The following is a 19,514-nucleotide window of genomic DNA, read 5'->3' on the forward strand; positions in this document are numbered from 1 at the left end:
TGGAAGCTGGGCATGGTGGTGCACACCTTTAATCCCAGCACTTGGGAGGCAGAGGCAGGTGTATCTCTGTGAGATCTGGCCCAGCCTGGTCTACATAGCAAGTTCCAGACCAGCTGTAGCAAAAAAAGAAATAAAGAAATAAAGAAAGCAAGCAAGTAAGAAAGAAAAAGAATGTGCTGTGGGAAGTATATCTGTTTTCAAATCATACTACAAAGCTATAGAATGGGACTGGCATAAAAAGAGTCTCATAGAACACTGGAATAGAAAAAAAAAATGACCCAGATATCAATCCACACAAATACAACAACCTGATTTTTGACAGAGACGAAAATTATGCATTGGAGAAAAGACAGTATCCTCAATAAATGGTGCTAGAAAACTTAAACTTCAATGTGCAGAAAAATAAAAGTGGCTTCTTATCCCTCACTCTGCACACCCAAATGAATCAAGAACCCAAACGGATCAAGAACCTCAGCATAAGGCCTGACATTCTGAAACTGCTAGAGGATGAAGTAGAGTACACTTCAACATAGGTACAAGTTTAGGGTTTCTGAATAGAACGCCTCTTGTTCAAGAGGTAAGACCAATTGACAAATGAGATTTCATGAAATTAAAAAGGTTCTATACAACAAAGTAAGCTATTAATCAAATGAACAAGCAGCCCACAGAATGGGAGAAAATCTTTGCCAGCCATACATCTGATAGAATATTAGTGTCTAGGAGGCCGGAGAGATGGTTCCGTGATTAAGAGCACTCAGTGTTCTTGCAGAAGTTCTAGGTTTGAATGCCAGCACCCACAGGAAGCTAACAACATCCATAACTCCAGTTCTAAGGAATTTGATGCCCTCTTCTGACCTCTGTGATCATTGCACAACATGGGTACATTTACACACATGTAGGCAATATGGATACACACAAAAAATTAAAATAATTTAAAATTTTAAAAGTGAACATTAGTGTGTAGGATATAAAAAGAACAAAAAACTCTAAACATGAAGAACATAACCCAAGTTTTAAAAATGGGCTATGGAGCTGAACAGAAAATTTTAAACAAAAAAAAAACATATGTTTAAAAGTGCTCAATATCCTCAGCTATCAGGAATATGCAGATTAAAAGCACTTTAATAGTCTAACTCACCTTGGTCAAAATGGCCATCATCATAAATAAAATGACAGTAAATGCTGGCATGGATGTGGGGAAAAGAAAACCCTAATACAATGTGGGAGGGAACATAAACTAGTGTAGCCAATGTGGAAATCAGTCTGGAGGTTTCTCAAAAAAAAAAAAAAATCAGAAATGGAACTGACCCAGTTATACCACTCTTGGGCATATACATAAAGAACTTTATATTCTACTGAAGAGACACTTGCACATCCATGTTAATTCCTGCTCTTTTCACAGTAACTATGAAATAGAATCAAGGTAGATGCCTATCAAATGATGAACTGAAAAGGAAAATGTGGTACATATACACACTGGAATATTGCTCAGTAAAGAAAAACAAAAATCTTGGGAGGGAGGAGGCTAAAACAAAGAAAAGAAAAACAAAAATCGGGGCTGGAGAGATGGCTCAGCAGTTAAGAACACTGGCTATTCTTGCAGAAGACCTGGGTTCGAATCCCAGCACCCATGTGGCAGCTAACAACCGTTCTTAATTCCAGTTCCAGGGGATCCAACAGCCTCTTCTGACCTCTGTGGGCATTGCACAACATGGGTGCACTTACCCACATGCAGGCAATACACGCATACACATAAAATTAAAAAAAATAAATGAATAAATAAAAGAAAAACAAAAATCATGAAATTTGAAGGTAAATGGATGGAACTGGATGAAATTATAAACAATGAGATTACTCAGGCTCAAAAGACAAATACTACATGTTCTCTCTCATACACAGACTATAGCTTCAAATCTACTATTTTGTATGTTTAACCTAGAAACTAGAAACAGGCCCTTAATGGAGGGAGGACGGTAAAATATAGGCAAAATGAAAGCGGAGGGGGAATACTGGAAGAGGAAACGTTCAAGCATGAAAGAGGGTGGAGGATCGGGAAATACAGGATTAGGGGAAGGTTTAGCCAAAATGAAGGGTTATGACAAAACCATTAGGGAACCTACGATCCTGAAACCCAATACAGTTAGAGGTACAGTAGAATGCAAGTGACAGGACAGGACAGAAAATAATATTTCAGCTAAAGGTTCAATTGAGGATGGAGCCAGGGAGATAGAGGAGAGCAGGCAGTAGGAAGTAATTTGATCAAACTAAAGATGAATGGGGAGGACTTATAGGAATCCACCAGTTTTAAAGTTACTTAAAGGAGTGCCAAGTGGAGTCACTGGACCCTCACCTGAGTATCCAGCCACTCTTCCCAGCCAACTAGTCCAGCCTTGGAAGACAAAAGAAAAATGAGGAAGAACCCAATAGAAGGATGCTTTTGGATATCCTTGTCAAGAAACTCCAATGGACTCTCATATGAATATTTGAAAATTGCCCTGTTCTGACTTTTTTCTAGTTCAATTTGAGAGTCTTTTAGATAGACCCACCGAAGGGGTACTCTAATGGCCTCGCCCTGTGTCCCTGTTCAGCATGGAGGAAGCCAGAGCAGTCTGCATTCCTATTCCATATTGGCACTTTGGGTAACCTCTTCAGAGGATGGTGTGATAAGAATAGGAGGTAGGAAATGGCTAGGCAGTTGTTAAAACAAAACAAACAAACAAAAAAACAAAGAACTGTAATCAGTTTCTTGGCTTAAAAGTCAAAACGTCCTTGGGCCTGTTAGCAACATACTCTGTTCCAAGGCCAAAAATGTCAAAAGTATTTGGGAGCTTGTATCTAATCCTTAAAAGATTTTAGGGTTACCTCTTCAGTGGGGGGAATGTTGGAGGGGAGGGAGTGGGCATAGATTTATGGATTTGATCAAAACACCTTATATACATGTATGAAATTCTTAATAAAGTTTTTGTAAAAGCTAAAAAAATTATAATATAAAAATGGAAGTCTGATCAGAGGTTCCCTGCATAGGTAGGTAGACAATGCTGCTCTCTGAAGACACTGGCTATTTAATGAAAACTTAAGTCCCAGACACAGGATACTACCCCATAAGTTATTAATCATTGAGTCCTCAGAGACACCCCAAAACAACATGGGATACTGCCATCAATATTGGTTACCTACCATAATTGAATGTTAAAATCACATCAGATGTAAATAAGACTGTGCTTTGGCCTTCTGAATTGATGCTGGGGTATGTTGACTTTGGAATTAATGAAATTCATTTGTGAACAGGACACAAATAGGGGAGGGAGGCAGTGGGTATAATGCTATCATTTAAATGTGTTCCCCAAAAGCATATTTTGGAAACTTAGTTACTAATTTGTTGTTAAGAATTTGTACTTTGGGGCTAGAGAGATGGCTCAGGGGTTAAGAACAAGGGTTGTTCTTGCAGAAGACCTGGGTTCGAATCCCAGCATCCACATGGCAGCTAACAACTGTCTATAACTCCATTTTCAGGGGATCCAAAGCCCTCTTCTGTCCACTGCAGGCATTGCATGACATGGGTGCATTTACATACATGTAGGCAATACACTCATACAGATTAAAATAAAATAAAATAAATGCCTTTAGAAGAGATTAGGTCATGAGCACCCCACTCTCGTTAATGGATTAATATCAATTATACAGGGCTTAAATTTTCAAATCTGATCTCTTACTTTCAAATGCTCTATAATTCTTTCCATCTCTTACCACAGGATGAAAAAGTAAAGTCCTCGCCAAATGCCATTCTCTTAATCTCAGACACTCCATCTTCTAGAACTAAACAAAATAAATTTCTGTTCATTATAAATTACTCAACCCATGGCATTCTGTTATAGCCATACAAACTAGACTAAGACAGGCATAAATATGTTGAAAGTGAAAGGATGGAAAATATATTACAAGCAAATGGTAACCAAATAAGAACTAGAGTAGCTATGCTAATATCAGATAAAATAGACTTTAAGTAAAATACAACTACAAGACACAAAGAAGGACACTGTATATCTTTTAAAGGGCCAATTTATCAAACAGCCATTTCAATTGCAAAACACTTGCTCTAACCCACAGGATAATATCAACACAGATGAAGCAAATATCGACAAAATGGGAGAGTTGGCAACACAATTCTGCAATAATATTTTCAGACTTCAATATACCAGCTTTAATAACAGGTAGGACTTATAGACGGAAGGTTAAGATATAAAAGACTTTAATGATACTATGATTCAATTAAGTATCACATACATATAAAACACTCAACCTAGCTCTAGCAGAATACATATTCTCAAGTTCCCATTAAACAGTCCCCAGAATAGATTCCCCACATAGATTTGGCCACAAAACAAGGTTCAGTGAATCAAAAAATACTGGAATAATATATAAAGTATCTTCTTACCACAATAAAATACACAGAAAAAAAAGTTGGAAAACTTTCATTTGAAAAAGTCACAAATGTATGACAATTAAGCAATGCAACCCTTAAGCAAACAGAAGAAATTACAATGGAAATTAGAAAATAGAAATGAATGAAAGTGGAAAAAATATATAAGAAACACAGCAGAATCAATGGGCAGAGGAAAATTTATAGTTATAAAACACTTCATAATGAAACTGGATATGGTGGCCATGTCTGTAATCACATCACTCAGGAGGTAAGGGCAGAAGGATTCAGAGTTTGAGGCCAGCCTCGGATACAAATGAGCTGCTGTCTAAAAAACAAAACAAAAGTCAGATGTGGTGGCACACACCTTTCGTTCCAGCACTCAGGAGGCAGAAGCAGGTGGATCTCTGTGAGATCAGGGTCAGCCTGGTCTACATAGTGAGTCCTAGGCCAGCTGTGGCTAAAATTATGAGCTCATGGTTGAACACTTACCCAGCATAGGTTTAAAATGCTTTGAAAAATCTTAGCAATCTAAATTTAAATCTAAGGACATTTAAAAGGATAAGATATATTGTGGGCAAAGTGGGATTTGTTCTAGAAATTCACAGGTAGTTCAACATCAGAAAATCAATATAATACAGAAAGAAGGGAAAGCAGAAATCCTAATGCAGAATGAGTGCTTGGAAAAATCCAATGCTTTTCCATTTTAAAAATCATTTTTTATTTGTGTGTATATGCCAGTGCCCATGAGGACCAGATGGCAGTGTTAGATCTCCTGGAGCTGGACTTTCATGCAGTTGTAAGCTGTCTGACCTGGGTTCTGAGAGCCAAAAACTGGGATCCTCTGCAAGAGCAGCACGCATTCTTTACAGCTGAGTTACATTTCCATGACATTAAAAAAACCACTCAGAAACAAAATAGGAGTGGAAGGGAGTTTAATTTATAAAATACAGTCCTGACTACATACAGCTTACACCACATTCCATGGCAAAAGTCAGAAAACTTTCCCCCTAAGATCAGGTAAAAGTCAAGAATGCTTGTTTTTGCTGTTGCAATTCCAAGTTATTAAATTCAGACCATTAGGCAAGAAAAATCAATAAAGATACTGAATCTAGAAAAGAAGTAAGTGTTTTTACTTTCAGATGGCATGGACTTATGTACAAAAATGCTAAGAATCCACAAATGATACTGATATGATTGAAAAGAATACGATCTCAGAGTAGATAATATCAACCTGAAAAAATATATTTTTATATACCAGTGTTGAACAATCCAAATCACAAAGCAATTGAACATACAATAGCATCCAAAAAAAATAAGTTACCTAAAAGTAGAATTTTACTGAGGAGTTAAAAGACTTATACTGCACATTGAAATCTTGAAAATTGTTATAAAAGAACACTAAAAAATATAAATACACTAAACTCAGATTAGAAGCATTAATTTTTCGAAGATCTCAGTATCACCTAAAGTGATAAACAAATTCAATGCTATTCTTGTTAAAATTCCAGCAGTCATTTTTAATTTCAAAAATTATTTCTATTGAGACAGGGTCTCACTCGGTAACCCCAACTGGCCTGGAACACACCATTAACCCAGGGTGACTTTAAACTCTTGGTAATCCTCCTACCTCAGCCTTTTGAGTGCTAGGGTTATAAGCATTAGCTACCATGCCCACCAACAGCCATTTTAAAATAGTGTACAATATAACTAGTAGTTCCATCACTCCATGCACTTTGCTCATAGTCACACTCCTTTGACCTCTCTTCTCAACATTCTGTCTCTCTCTTCCTCACAATTGTCCTCTTTCTATTTTCATGTCTTACATATAAAAATTCAGAAATCTAGATTCCATATAAGAGAAAACATGTTTCTGATCTTGTTTGTTTTGCTTAGCATGATCATCTTCAATCCACCCATTTTCTTACAGATGACATAATTTTGCTCTTGTTTACGGCTGAACAAAACTCCATTGTGGATGTATGCCACATTTTCATCTATTCATCTGCTGATTGACAGTTAGGCTGATTCCATATCTTAGTGATCATGAATAACACCATAATAAACATGCATCTACAAGAATATCAGACCCATGCCAACTCAATTACACAGAGACCCAGAGGGGAGGGGAGAAATGGGTGGTGGGCCGGCCCTAGCCTGAGAACTATTGGAGACTGATTGCTACTGTGTGAGGGAGAGTATACTTTACATACAATCTCTAGATGGGCTGACTAGACTCCAGTGAATAAATTTACACTGAAGGACATCTGGGTATAAAAGCTTGATGAATGGGACTTAATGTGCATGGCTGAATACATGACATCCAGTGTGGGGATGGGGAGACATAGATGGGGGAGGGGGTCTAAATTTGATTAGGAACTGTTGTATAAAATATTAAAAGCTAAATAATTTTTTTTTAAAAAAATAGGATATACCAACAGTCATTTTTTATTTGTTTTTATTAAATTTTGTTGCATTTCATACAGAATATCTCAAACAATCTGAATCGTCTTTATAGACCCTTCCCCACCAGCATCCTCCCACAGCCCTCCCCACTGGAACCCATATATTCTGTCCTGGGTGTTAAGGCCCACTGTGTCAAGTCAGTGTCCCCAGATGTTCCCCAGTGCAAGTTCCTCCACTTGCGATCTAGTCAGATCCCTCTCCTCTATCCAAACACCTATCATTTTCTTTCTTTTTTTTTTTTTTTTTTACAGAGCATAGGGTGGGAGTTTACTTACAAAGGAGTGCCCCCCATTTGTGGCTATACTAGAAAATCCATACTCAAATATAGATCCTGTGACTTCCTTACAGCCGCAGAAAACGGTAAGAGAGGTCCCTCTTGGCACTCAGCTTATATATCCTTAGCCCCCTCCCCCACATGCAGCTAAGGTTGACTGATTAGGTGGGAGGGGTAACTGATTCCCCCCCACACTCCATGATGAGCATGGGAAGGAGATGTGGCTATAGCTTGCCAGCAAAGTGGTTGGAGTACACTTCCAGTTAATACTCTACCCCTTCCTCCAGCTCTTACATTCTTTCCACTAACCTCTTCTGCAAAAGTCCCAAGAAATGACAGTTTTCAAGAGATCCTAAATAGGTAAAATAATCCTGAACAAAATAAAAATAATACCTTGTGGACTCTCATTTTCTGATACCACAATTCACACCCAAGCTTTAGAAATCAAGTAGTGTGATACTGGGATAAGACTATATACAGAATAGAAAGGAAAGCTGAGCTGTTAATCCTCACATCTACGGACACTGACATTTCATATGAGCATGAAGACCATACAGGGAGAAAAGAAGTCTCTACAACAAATAATTTGGGGACAACTAAATAGCAACATAAAATGAAATTGGGCCTCCATATCACATCATATGCAAAAAAAATTAACTCAATATAGATCAAAAATACAAGTAGCTATGGCACTCTTAAAAGTTAATTTTTCATGGCTTTGATTTTGGCAGTGAATTCTTAGGTATAACACTAAGTGCACAAAAAAGCAATAAAATGTAGATGAACAGGAGATCATCAAAATTAAACTCTTTTGTACATCAAAAATATATTAAAGTCAGGCCTGGTGGAACAGACCTGTAGTCTCAGCTACTTGGAAAGTCAAAATAAGATAGCAAATCTAAGAACAGGTCAGGCAACTTAGCAAGAAAGACCTAGAAAAAAACTTGTCTCAAAACAAAGTTTAATTTTTTTTTAAATGGCCTAAGGTAGTCTCATAGTTCAATCTCTAGTACACACACACACACACACACACACACACACACACACACACACACGAAAAGCAAATGTCTGTGCTCCCAATTCCTGGTGATTTTGTGCTACAGCTCCCTATCATGGGTATGCCAAGAGCTCCACATGGAGCTCCTTGGATCAGACACGTCAAGTCCCATTGCATTATGCTGCACTATGAAAATAACTTGTAAAGCAGGATCCAGTTCTGCTAGAAAACAACTTCTGCTCTTTCTTAAAATGAATGGTTTAATGGGTTATTTTATAAAACAGGCACTTAAGTGTGACATATATGACCTCCAGAATCTGAAAGCCCCCACGTTCTGTCTTTCTGTGTATTGGAACGGCACATTCTTCATTTGGAGAGAACACAGTATGCCTGGTTTCCCTCTCCAAATTCTCCAACATCCTATCACTCCCTCTCAATTTTTTATTAAATGGACTATTTTGAAAATAGCTAAGTGAAGTGAGATTTTTGTAACTATTATCCAAAGTTTCAGACAAAATAAAATATTACTCAAATTAATTTCAATAACTGGGGAAAGATTTTCCCATTAACTGGGAGCGGTGACGCACACCTTTTATCCCAGCACTCAGGATAGAGGTGAGTGAATCTCTGTGAGATCATGGCCAGCCTGGTCTACATAAAGAGTTCTAGGCCAGATGGGACTACAGGGAGACTCCATCTAAAAAAAAACCAAAAACCAAACAAACAAGAAAAAACATTTCCCGTTAATAGAATTAAAGTGGTTAAAAGTTCACTCTGTGCACCACTCAGGAGGTACAGTAATGGGATCAGGAGCTCAAGGTCTTTCTCAGCTGTACAGCAAGTTTGAGATCAGCCTAAGGACACTTTGTCTCATTCATTCTATTAAAGGTAAAATATTTGATGTTGTTGTGAGTGTGGTTTTAATTTTTTTTAAAGAATTTAGTCTTAAGAATTAATTTGGTGGGTAAATACACAAAGGGTTTATGAAGCTCAGCCTCATATTCTAATTTATTAAAGGGGCATTTTTACTAAATTAATGGTCCTATGGAACAAAAAAATACACTTGGAATTGTTTGTAGCATACACACAAAATTCTTGATCATTTTAAAATAAGCCTCAATATTCTAATGAAAGAGATAAACACAATAGCCAAAACATATTACTGCTTACATGTACACAGAGCCACTGAATGACAGAATTAATGTGACAAACATGTTAACTATAAAAATTCAGATTGGTAGGACATGTTTTCAATTTTCTATCTTGACAACAGTCACATTTTACAAAAAATTTGAGCCTTTAAGGAAATATTTTGTAAGTCAACTTAAATGCCCTACAACTAGATGCCCTGAACATTGTTTAAATGATTCTTCCAAACTTGGCATGCATTTACTACAAACCAACTATAGTCCTTAATAAATATAGTCAATAAATGGTTCCCCCAAAAAATCAGCTTTTGAGCTTTTAGCAAACTGAAATTTGTGAAAGCCAAGCTTGCAAACAGGAAGACATTTAAATTTAATCCTGGAAAGCAAATATTAAACTGAACAAATTAAATGCAGAATTCAAATCATGTTTGGGATTAAAATTTTCAATTCTAGGATTGCTCTTTCAAATATCTTGACTTGTAAGAAGGATGCTTTAATGTATCTTGTTTTTATCTCAATAAATTAATTTTTAGAGACAGAGCAGAATAAAATGTAGATGACCTCTGGTTTTCTGATTTGGAAGCATCCACATTTGGTAAAGTACTCAAAGTAATTATAAATATACATGATTTATTTGATGAGATTTGCATTGTGAAAATATTTCTCAAGCAAAAGTACACTTGACTGAAGTATCTGAAAATATATGGTCTAAAATAGATATCAATTTTAATCCAAAACTAGAACCAGGAATCAGCTCTATTTGCCACCTTTTTCTTTCTGAAATTATCAAACGTGGTGAAACTTGTAAGGAATAGTTTTAATTTAAAAACTTTATGGTCTACGTAGAAGGGAGATTAATTGAACTGGCCAACAATTTGAAATTTATTACCTATATGTTTGATCTTTTCATTTGATTCTATTTGAAAAATAATTATAAGCCCATATGAAATATAGGATGTTCAGAAAAAGTCAGGATATGGGCCCATTGCAAAATTCACAAGAATATGCAAAGTACAGGTCAAAAAAATTGTTTTGCTTAAATTTTAACTCATATAATCAATATAAAGCTTATTTTATTTTGCTTTATTAAACAAAGACTGTCATCATTTTGTTTTAGAAATGGTATGCAAATATTTTTGAAAAAGTACATTTTCTTAAGTGGCTTGATGACCAGAAGGCGTGAGGAGCCATGTGCTCTCTGTAATTTCCTTCTGACTTGGAGTAACAATATCATCAGAATCCAGCAAAAAATGGAAACCCAGAGTGATCCAAACCAACGGGGTTCCAGCTGAAAGAAATCAGAATCAATCTGACACTGAGCAGGAAGGCAAATACTACAGCGAGGAGGCCAGAGTTGACCTGCAGGACCCTGGCAGGAGCTACGAATGTTGATGGCTGAGATCCAGGACCTGAAGAGCAGGGGTGGAAAGGATGGGGCCATTGAAATGGAAAAACAAAGCATCCAGAGCTGTATGCATTTCATGACTCTAAAGAAGCTTCACCGATTAGCCCACATCAGGTTAAAGAAAGGTAGAGATCAGACCCATGAAACCAAGTGGGAAGTTGATTCTCAACACCTGCTCCATGAAGTGCTGCACCTGCAGAAGCAGGTCACCAGATGTCTGGAGTTTAAGTCAAAACATGAAGAAACTGATCTGGTCAGTTCAGAGGAATTTTATGCAGAGACTCTACCAAACATCACCAAGGCTGAAATCACCATGGGAGATCTTTACCAGCAATCCCTGACATGTCTGGACCAGGAGGTGGGGCAGTGGAAAAGGCAGACAGAGAATTACTGAGAATGCCTGTCCAACAAGGAATAGATCCTGAGGGAGGCTGAGGTGAAGAGTACCTTAGCTGCCTCCAGCCTTGCCGCAACAGCATCATGCAGGCTTCCTGGTCATGCAGTTTGACCAGGCTCACAAGCAGTATGAGGCTAGCAGGCACCTGCCACCTCCCCTCTATGCACATGGTCTTTGTCCAGGCCACTGCATATAGTCAGGCTTGTGCTCATAGGAAATCCTCCTCCCAGCCAACTAGACAGGATAAGACATTGTCTGTGGTAACTGAAGACAATGTGGATGAAGCCAAAGCTCTGTAAAAGCCCTCTGAGGACTCTCAAGATGATGAGAGGGACTGGGATGCTGAGGAAGAGCAGACCATGAAATGGTGACCACCCACACTCAGGGTTCAGTTGGACAACAAGAGCAAGGAGATGATGAAGAGGCACCTGCTGTCTGCCTTGTGTGATCTAAAATATAAAGAAAACAACATGCTTCACTTGACTTTCTACTATCTCGTGAATCTAAACATGACAGTAAAAGCCAAATTGACAGCTACCATGGAGCTGATCACACACCACCACTCTGCATCAGTGTGGGAGACTTGCTTTCTTCTGGGCTCCAAAGCATTCTGGAAGTTTCACTTCTGACTCTGCTGTTCACAGCACACACAGCTCATCTCGCAGATCCAAGCCAGCTCCATTCCACACCTACTGCTGTCCTTGGTGGTCATAACACGGTCCTGGCATCTTCAAAATATTGAGGTCTCCAGTGAAACTGAGGGAGCACCCTCACCAATGGCCTCTTCTGGCCTCTTGGAGTACAACACCTCAGATTCTCTACATGACCCCTTCAATCCTAGGGTCTTCACTGCAACTGAGGTTGCACTTTCACCAGTGGCTTTTCCTGACCTCTCAAGGTGCCAAGTCTCCGCTGCTCTCTATGACCCCTTCACGCTTTCAACACCAGAACCATGCAAGAGACTCTTACACATTACCAAATCCTGCTTCCAGCTTGAGATGGAGGCTCAGGTCCCCTCTGTGTGCTGACCCTGAGGAACTACCTCCCAGAAGACTTCACCTCAGTGATACTGGTCTCTTGTTACTTACAGCTGATTTTTCAGCATCAATTGTCCCAGTAAAGCAAAGGTTTTAATTAAAGTTCTGGTCTCTTCTTAATCACAGCTGATTCTTCAGGTCCAGCCAACCAGAACCCACAGATTCTCAATTCAAAATATCACACAAAGTGCCATGATCATCTTTGCTTCCTTTTGAAACTTCACAAGCCAGGCCTCCATTGTTCACAACTCTTTCGGCATAACTGTTCCAAGTTCCATAGCAACAAAGTCTAGGCAGTCAAACACTTTTCCAGCTGAAAGTTCCAAATGCTTCCACAATCCTACAATGTCATCTGTCACAGCAGTGCCCCACTCTCTGGTACCAATTTCTGTCCTAGTTTCTTTCTCCAACACTGTGACAAAACACTCTGACCACTACCAACTTGGGGAGGAAAGGGTTTATTTGTCTTATACCTCCCAGGTCACAGTTCATCAGGTAGTCCAAGGTAGGAACTCAGGGCAGGAACCTGGAGTCAGGAGCTGGAGCACAGGCCATGGAGGATCACTGCTTACTGGCTTGTTCCCCTGGCCCCTGATCAGCCTGCTTCCTTATGCAACACAGGCCCAGCTTCCCAGGGGTGGCACCACCCACAGTAGGCTGGGCCCTCCCACATCACTCAACAATCAAAAAGATGCCCCATGGACATGGCCACAGGCCAATCTGATGAAGGCAATTCCCCAGTTGAGGCTCACTCAACCCAGGTGTGTCAAGTTGACACTAAAGCTGTCCAGAACACTCAAGTATACCTTTACTTATTTTCTTTCATTGTCCCTGGGGTATAGTTGTTCTTTCTCACTTCTTTGTATTGCTTCAAGCATTCTTTGAAGGGCTGGTTTCATGAACATGTATTCTTTCAGGCAATTCATGTCATGGAAGATTTTTCTTTCCCCCTCAATTGTAATAGACAGTTTTGCTCTGTAGAATATTCTGGGCTGGCATCTATTGTCATGTAGAATTGGAAATACCTTGGTCCAGGCACTTCTGGATTTCATAGTTTCCATTGATAAGTCAGCTGTAATTCAGATGGGCTAACCTTTGTATGTGACTTGTTGTTTTTCTTTTGCTGCTTTGAGTAGTCTCCCTTTGTTCTGTACATTTGGTGTTTTTACTATGATATGTAGTGGGGAGTTTCTTTTCTGATGCTATTTGGTGTTCTATGAGCTTCCTATATTTTTATGGGGATGTCTTTCCTTAATTTCTGGAAATTCTAATGATATGTAGATTTGGTCTTTTCATGGTATTCCACATCGTATATTCCATTCCTGTGGGGTTTTCTAAAATTTTTCATAATCTTTGCTTGAGTGGTCCAATTCTTCAACTTTATCCTCCAGTGTTGATATTCTGTTTTCCATTTTATTCATTCTAGCAATGAGGCTTTCCCCTGTTTTTTCAAGTTGGTTCATTGATTTTTTTTCACTTCCTTCTTCATTTCTGCCTGAGTTTTCTTCAATGTTTCTATCTCTTTTGTGAATTCATTCAGAAGTTTACCCCTGTCTTCTTTCAGTTGATTTGTTTTTTCATGTGTTCCTTAAATTCATTGAATTCCTTGATTGTGTTTGTGATTGTTCTTTTAAATTCTGTGTCCTGGATTATCTCTAGGGCGTTCTCCTTGTAGAACTCTTCTACAGGACTGGTGGAGTTTGGTGGGGACACAGTGTTTTGGCTTTCCATTATATGTGAATTTCTTTTGTTGTTTGTGATTCTGATATGAAAATTAAGTTGAAGTTTGCTTCTTTTTGTGTTATTGTTGTGCCTTGGTCCTTTTCTTATTGGTTATGCAAAGCTGGTTGGTCCAGGTTTCAGGTTCTCTCAGGTTTTCTTTTGGAGGCTTCAGATCAGCTACTCAGGAGCTCTCACAAAAGCCTAAGTCAGGTTCCAGTCAGGTACACTTAGACTTCCTTCTAAGGTTTGGACCCCCACTAGTGGAAACTCAGGGAAAATTCTGGCAATTTCCCTGGGGGGGTTGGATTTTGGGATTCTCAGGCTTTCTGCTAATTTCTCAGCCCCTATGCCAGAGGGAAGCCAGAACAGGCACTCTGGAGGTCTGCTGAGATCTCAGATTTATCCTACCAAAGGGCAGAAATCTGCCCAGGGGCCTTGGGAGGAGCCTCATGCAGTCCCAGTTAGGGGGGTGGGTATGACACAATTTGGAGAAGCTCACCATCACATGGGGACAGGATCCAGGTGCTCTCAGGTGGTCCCCTGAGTTTTCGGCCCCTGACCAGAGGGAGGCCAGAATAAGAATTCTCAACTCTACAGCATTTTCAAATGGAATGTTTATCTGTTTGTTTGTTTGTTCATTTTTAAAATATTTTATTTTATTGTTTTTATTTTATGTGTATTAGTGTATTGTCTGCATGTATGGATGTGCACCTATGTCGTGCAGCGCCCACAGAAGTCAGAAGAGGTGGTTGGATTCCCCTGAAACTGGAGTTAGGATGGTTGTTAGATGTCACGTGGGTGCTAGGATTTGAATCTAGGTCTTCTGCAAGAGCAACCAGGGGTCTTAACCACTGAGCTATCTCCCCAGCCCCATTTGTTCGTTTTTTATTGGACAGTGTCTCACTCTATAGCCCAGGCTCACCTCAAACTCACTATACAGGTCAGGTTGGCTTCATACTACAATCCTTCCCCAGTCTCCCTGGAGCTGGAATTATAGGCAAGAGCCATTATGCCTGGCAATAGCATCTTTGTAAATGTTTTGCTGCTATTGTTTCTCTGTCTGAGTCTATATTCTAGCCTGCCTTGTGGTAGACCAAACTCAGTTCTTAGTTTTCTCTGCCTCATTTTCCAAGTCTGTGTTTAAACATGGTATACCGTCAGTAAGGTATCGTGAACAGAATCTGCCAACAGATTAGCAGGTGATGCAGATAAATCAAAATGCCCAGATGAGATTTTCAAAGGGAAACTGTGATGAGTATCCTGCCTGTCATCTCTAGAAGACAATAGATTAATAGGTGGTATCACCTCCCACAAGTCCCCCAGGTCGCAGCCCTACCATCCACTGTTTGGATAACAATGGCTATACAAATTACTGAGATGGCTTCATATGTGATTATGCCAAACACCATCTTTCTTTCTGTGGATTTAGGATTCCAGCAAGAATGGCTTCCAGCCCAGGCGTGCATTTGTAAAAGGACAAAGCAAACAAGAGAAGCAGGAAAACAACTGGCCAGAAGATTTAAACAAATACTTCCCTTTAATAACAGTTACTGGTAAAACAAACACAAAACAGGATAACTATGCTTGGCTCTCAAAGCAAGATGAACTAAGGTTTTTGTTTTTTTGTTTTTTTGTTTTTTTTTTTGCCAAAATTGTAAATTATAGAGCTAGAGTTTTCCCAAGAGCCTAGAAGTGAAATTTCATCCACTCTCCAATTCTCTATGCCTTTGAGCAAGGTAACTGAATCACCAATGGCACCCAGATTTTGAAGGTGCATTCCTAAACACAGAGGGGGAAGCTTTTTCCTTCCAGTTGCTGGGTTATGGGGAGTTCAGAAGCAAATTCCTTCTCTTCTCTTCCCATAGGATCCCACTATGCTTGTTTTATCTGTATTTAAATTAGGTCACCTTTTGACTAAAGACTGACATCTTTCTCCCCTGCTGTGCCTTATGCAGGTTCCCTACTCCCAGCTGGTGATGAGGCATCCACTTGTTCCTCCTAATACTTGGTTTGTCACTCCAGCTCTGTTGTCTTCTCCCAACCCTTCAGCACTGGGCACAGTGCTTCCTTGTTTTCGGTTAGGATACTGCAGCTGTTTTCTCTCCCATAATACCAAATAGAAGGACTCTCTTCTCCCATCCCTCAAAGTTCTTCGAGTGCAGAGGCTATTATGCAACAAGCACCTATGTAGTCTTCCTAATCAAGTCTTTTGGGCTTACATGGCACTATACTATGCAAACTGCACTAAAAATCTCCTATTGCCTCTAATAATCAGCTCTCAGGTAGTATCTCCATCTTGCTTCTACCACTTACTGACAAACCACCTGTGCCATGCTCTGGGTTAGAAACTAAGTCATGAAGAAGAAAGACAATATCACTGCTTTTATTAGTTTCCTAGACTTTTGTACAAAAAAAAAAAAAAAAGCCACAAACTGGGGGGTTTAAAACACATGAATGTTTGAGACCAGAACATTCAAAATCAAGGTAACAGCAGTGTTTCTTGCTTCAGAAAGCTCTGGGAAGAATCTGCCCCCTGCCTCTGTCACAACTTTTAGAAGTTTTGGAAGTCCTGAGCATTCTTTCCCATCTCAGCGTTTCACTGCAGTCTTTGCCTCTCGTTCTATGACCTTCTTCTATGGGACCAGTCATTGAGTTTAGATACACTCTAATCCAGTATGACTTCATCTTAAATTAACTAGTTATATGCACAAAGCTCTATTTCCAAATGAGGTCTGTGTGTACTGGCTGACTACTCAACTCAACACACTTTCCTTCAAAATTCACATTAACTGTCATGCAAATAATTAAGGAATTCATTACTTCCCTGTTTGGTGTGGATTTTGAGAAATATAAGCTAGGACAGAAATATGGGGAAGAAACACACACCAAATTTGCATTAGGGGAAAGTTCCCTCAAAATTATTTTTTCTGTTATAATTTTTTAAATTGTTTTTTCTATTTTGGATCTCCCTGTAGCCCCAGCTGGACTACTATTCCCTATGTAGACCAAGCTGGCCTCATCTCACAGAGATCTTCCTGCCTCTGTCTCCTGGGTGCTGAGATTAAAGGCAAGCTCCCCCATGCTTGGCAAAAATTTATATTCTTAAAAGAAATTGAAGGAGAAGTAAAAGTTAGATAAGGCAGATGGTTATAGAAAAATCACTGGAAATTGCTAATGGCTCCATTGTTTTTGGCCATGAATATGAATCAGCACCAATTTTATGTTCTCAAGGTATACCAAGAAATCGCAAGGCAATAAAAAATGGAAAAAAGTTTGATTTATCCAAGCTTATTGCATGAAGATGCAGAGGGAGAAAGGGAATGGAGGTATTTACAGGAGTACTTTATAGAGAAAGAAATGACCTTGGGAAGACATTGATAAAAGAGAAGTTAGAAAAGAGGAGGCATGATGTCTAAATAAATGGAAGAATTAGATGAGGCATCTAACATGTAGGTGGTCAAAGACAGGGAACTTGAAGTTAATAGAGTGGTGAAGTACAAAAGTTGGAGATTCTGGAGGGCTAAGTTGGAAGGATATTTCTGCATGTGACCAGTAGTGACATCAGGCCTTACAGTAAAACAGAAGACTTGACCAAAAGCCACAGTCCCAACATGGTGATGAATAACAGAGTGAGTAGTGGAAAGGGTTCTATGGCTGGATGTTACGCACGCCAATAACCGCTATGACTATTGATTCTTACTAAGTGTTTTCTGAGTGTCCAGTACTGAAACAGATATTGTTTTAATATATGCAAAATGTGCCTGTGGGGATCACCTGTTATTTTCCCCAGTTTACTGATGATCACTACAGAGAAGGGAAAAGTAACAGGTCAGTTTAGCTGACTCCTGAGCATTTCCCCTTAAGCACTACCCCAAAGGGCAGACTCAGTTTGAAGAGCAGACTTGGAAGAGAAACTGAGGCCTAGAAAGATAGTGGAGTTGTTTATCTACCTTGAAATGAGCATCTTCAGAAAACTGCCAGAAATCAGCATCAACAGGGCATATGGAATCTCTGTTTTACAAAAGAGGGAGAAGAACCAGTGAGGTATTGGAGTTGGCACTGGGTTCATGCACAACAACACCTAAACAGCTCCAGCCACAGGAGAGGAAGCCCATAGTATGGAGGTGCATTAAAAACAGAGAAATTCTTAAACAACAAGGGGTTAAAAGGTGTGTATTTTATGATAGAATAAAGAGTTGCAGGGTATGAGGCAAAAAGTTTGGGCTAGTTTTAAGATGTCACAAAAGATGCTGCATAGACCTATTTATCACCAGCATGGATGATAGCTCAGGGAGCCATCTGGAGCTTTGTGATGCCACTAGATAAGACATCATGTTGAGCATCTTCCCATAAGGGGTAATCTTTATACTTCCAGCTTCACTAAAATATATTTATATTCATATTAAAGCTTTTTTAGATTTTTCTTGGGGCTACAGGCAAAAAGAAAAGAAAGTTAAAATTATTGTGTTTTAATGCTACTTGATTGTAAGCCTAGTCACTCTGGCTGATAAACTAAGCTGTATAAAGCACATACCAAGCTTGCAGGTAAGCTGAGGCTTGGTAGAAAGAAGGATTATGTTTCTAGCTGCCATCCAAAGTCACACCAACCCAGCCATTATCTACTAAGCAGGTGCAGGGTGTAGGGTCTGACATGAATTCATAGACTGACTTTCATGTCTTGAACCAATGTTGTATCCTGGAATAATTCCCACTCTACTATGATGTATAATGTCTTTAATAGAATCTGTCTGTTCTTTGGTAGAGAATTTTTGTTCTGCTTTGCTTTGATTTTTGAGACAGATCCTGTTGTGTAGTCTTGGTTGGCCAGAAACTCGATGTACAGATCAGACTAGACTTTAGTTGGCAATAATTTTCTTTCCTTTGCCTCCTGGTTCTGGGATCACAGGCATGTGTCACCACACTTGACTATAGAGGATTTTTGCATCTATGTTTCTGTTGGGTTTGGGTTTTTATTTTTTTCCATTTTTGTTTTTAGTTCTGGGGGACAAATCCAAGGTCTTAGACATGCTAGATATCTACTTAAATTACATCCACAGCCCCCCACTTTTTTGGAGACAATGTGTCTCCTAGGCCACCTTCAAACTTCCAGTCTTCCTGACAATTTCCCTGCACGGCCTCTTGAATAGCTGGGATTACAGACACATACAAGATGCTTAACTTTCAACTTGTGACTTCTTAATATGGTTTGGATATCAGAGTAATTCTGCTTCATAAAATGAGATCAAAAGTATTTCTTCCTTTTCTATTTTTAGAGTTTGAGAAGAATTAACATTCATTCAAAATTGTTTGCTATAATTTACCAGTAAAGCCCTCATCTGATTTTGATGTTTTATAAGAAATTTTAAATTACTATTTTAAATGTTTATTATTTTTAGTGTATGAGTATGTAGCCTGCATGTATGTAAGCATATCTGCGTCATGCATGCAATGCCCACAGCGGCCAGAAGAGGGCATCAGATTCCTTGGGACTGGAGTTATGGATGGTTGTCAGCTAACATGTGGGTGCTAGGAACCAAACCCAAGCCTTCTGCCAGAACAGTTAGTGCTCTTAACCAGTAAGCTATCTCTCCAGCCCTAACTATTTTTATTTGTTATGTTTCTAGCAAGGACTCTGTTTCTTTTTTTTT

General features: G+C 39.1%; 1 pseudogene; it reads left to right on the forward strand.

Moving 5' to 3' along the window:
* The window catches only part of LOC103726822, an 88,351-nt pseudogene extending 76,615 nt beyond the window's left edge, over positions 1-11,736 (forward strand).
* The last annotated feature ends 7,778 nt before the right edge of the window (positions 11,737-19,514 follow it).

This window comes from Nannospalax galili, unplaced genomic scaffold (assembly GCF_000622305.1).
Source record: "Nannospalax galili isolate Female #2095 unplaced genomic scaffold, S.galili_v1.0 scaffold409, whole genome shotgun sequence".
In the NCBI taxonomy this organism is placed as follows: Eukaryota; Metazoa; Chordata; class Mammalia; order Rodentia; family Spalacidae; genus Nannospalax; species Nannospalax galili.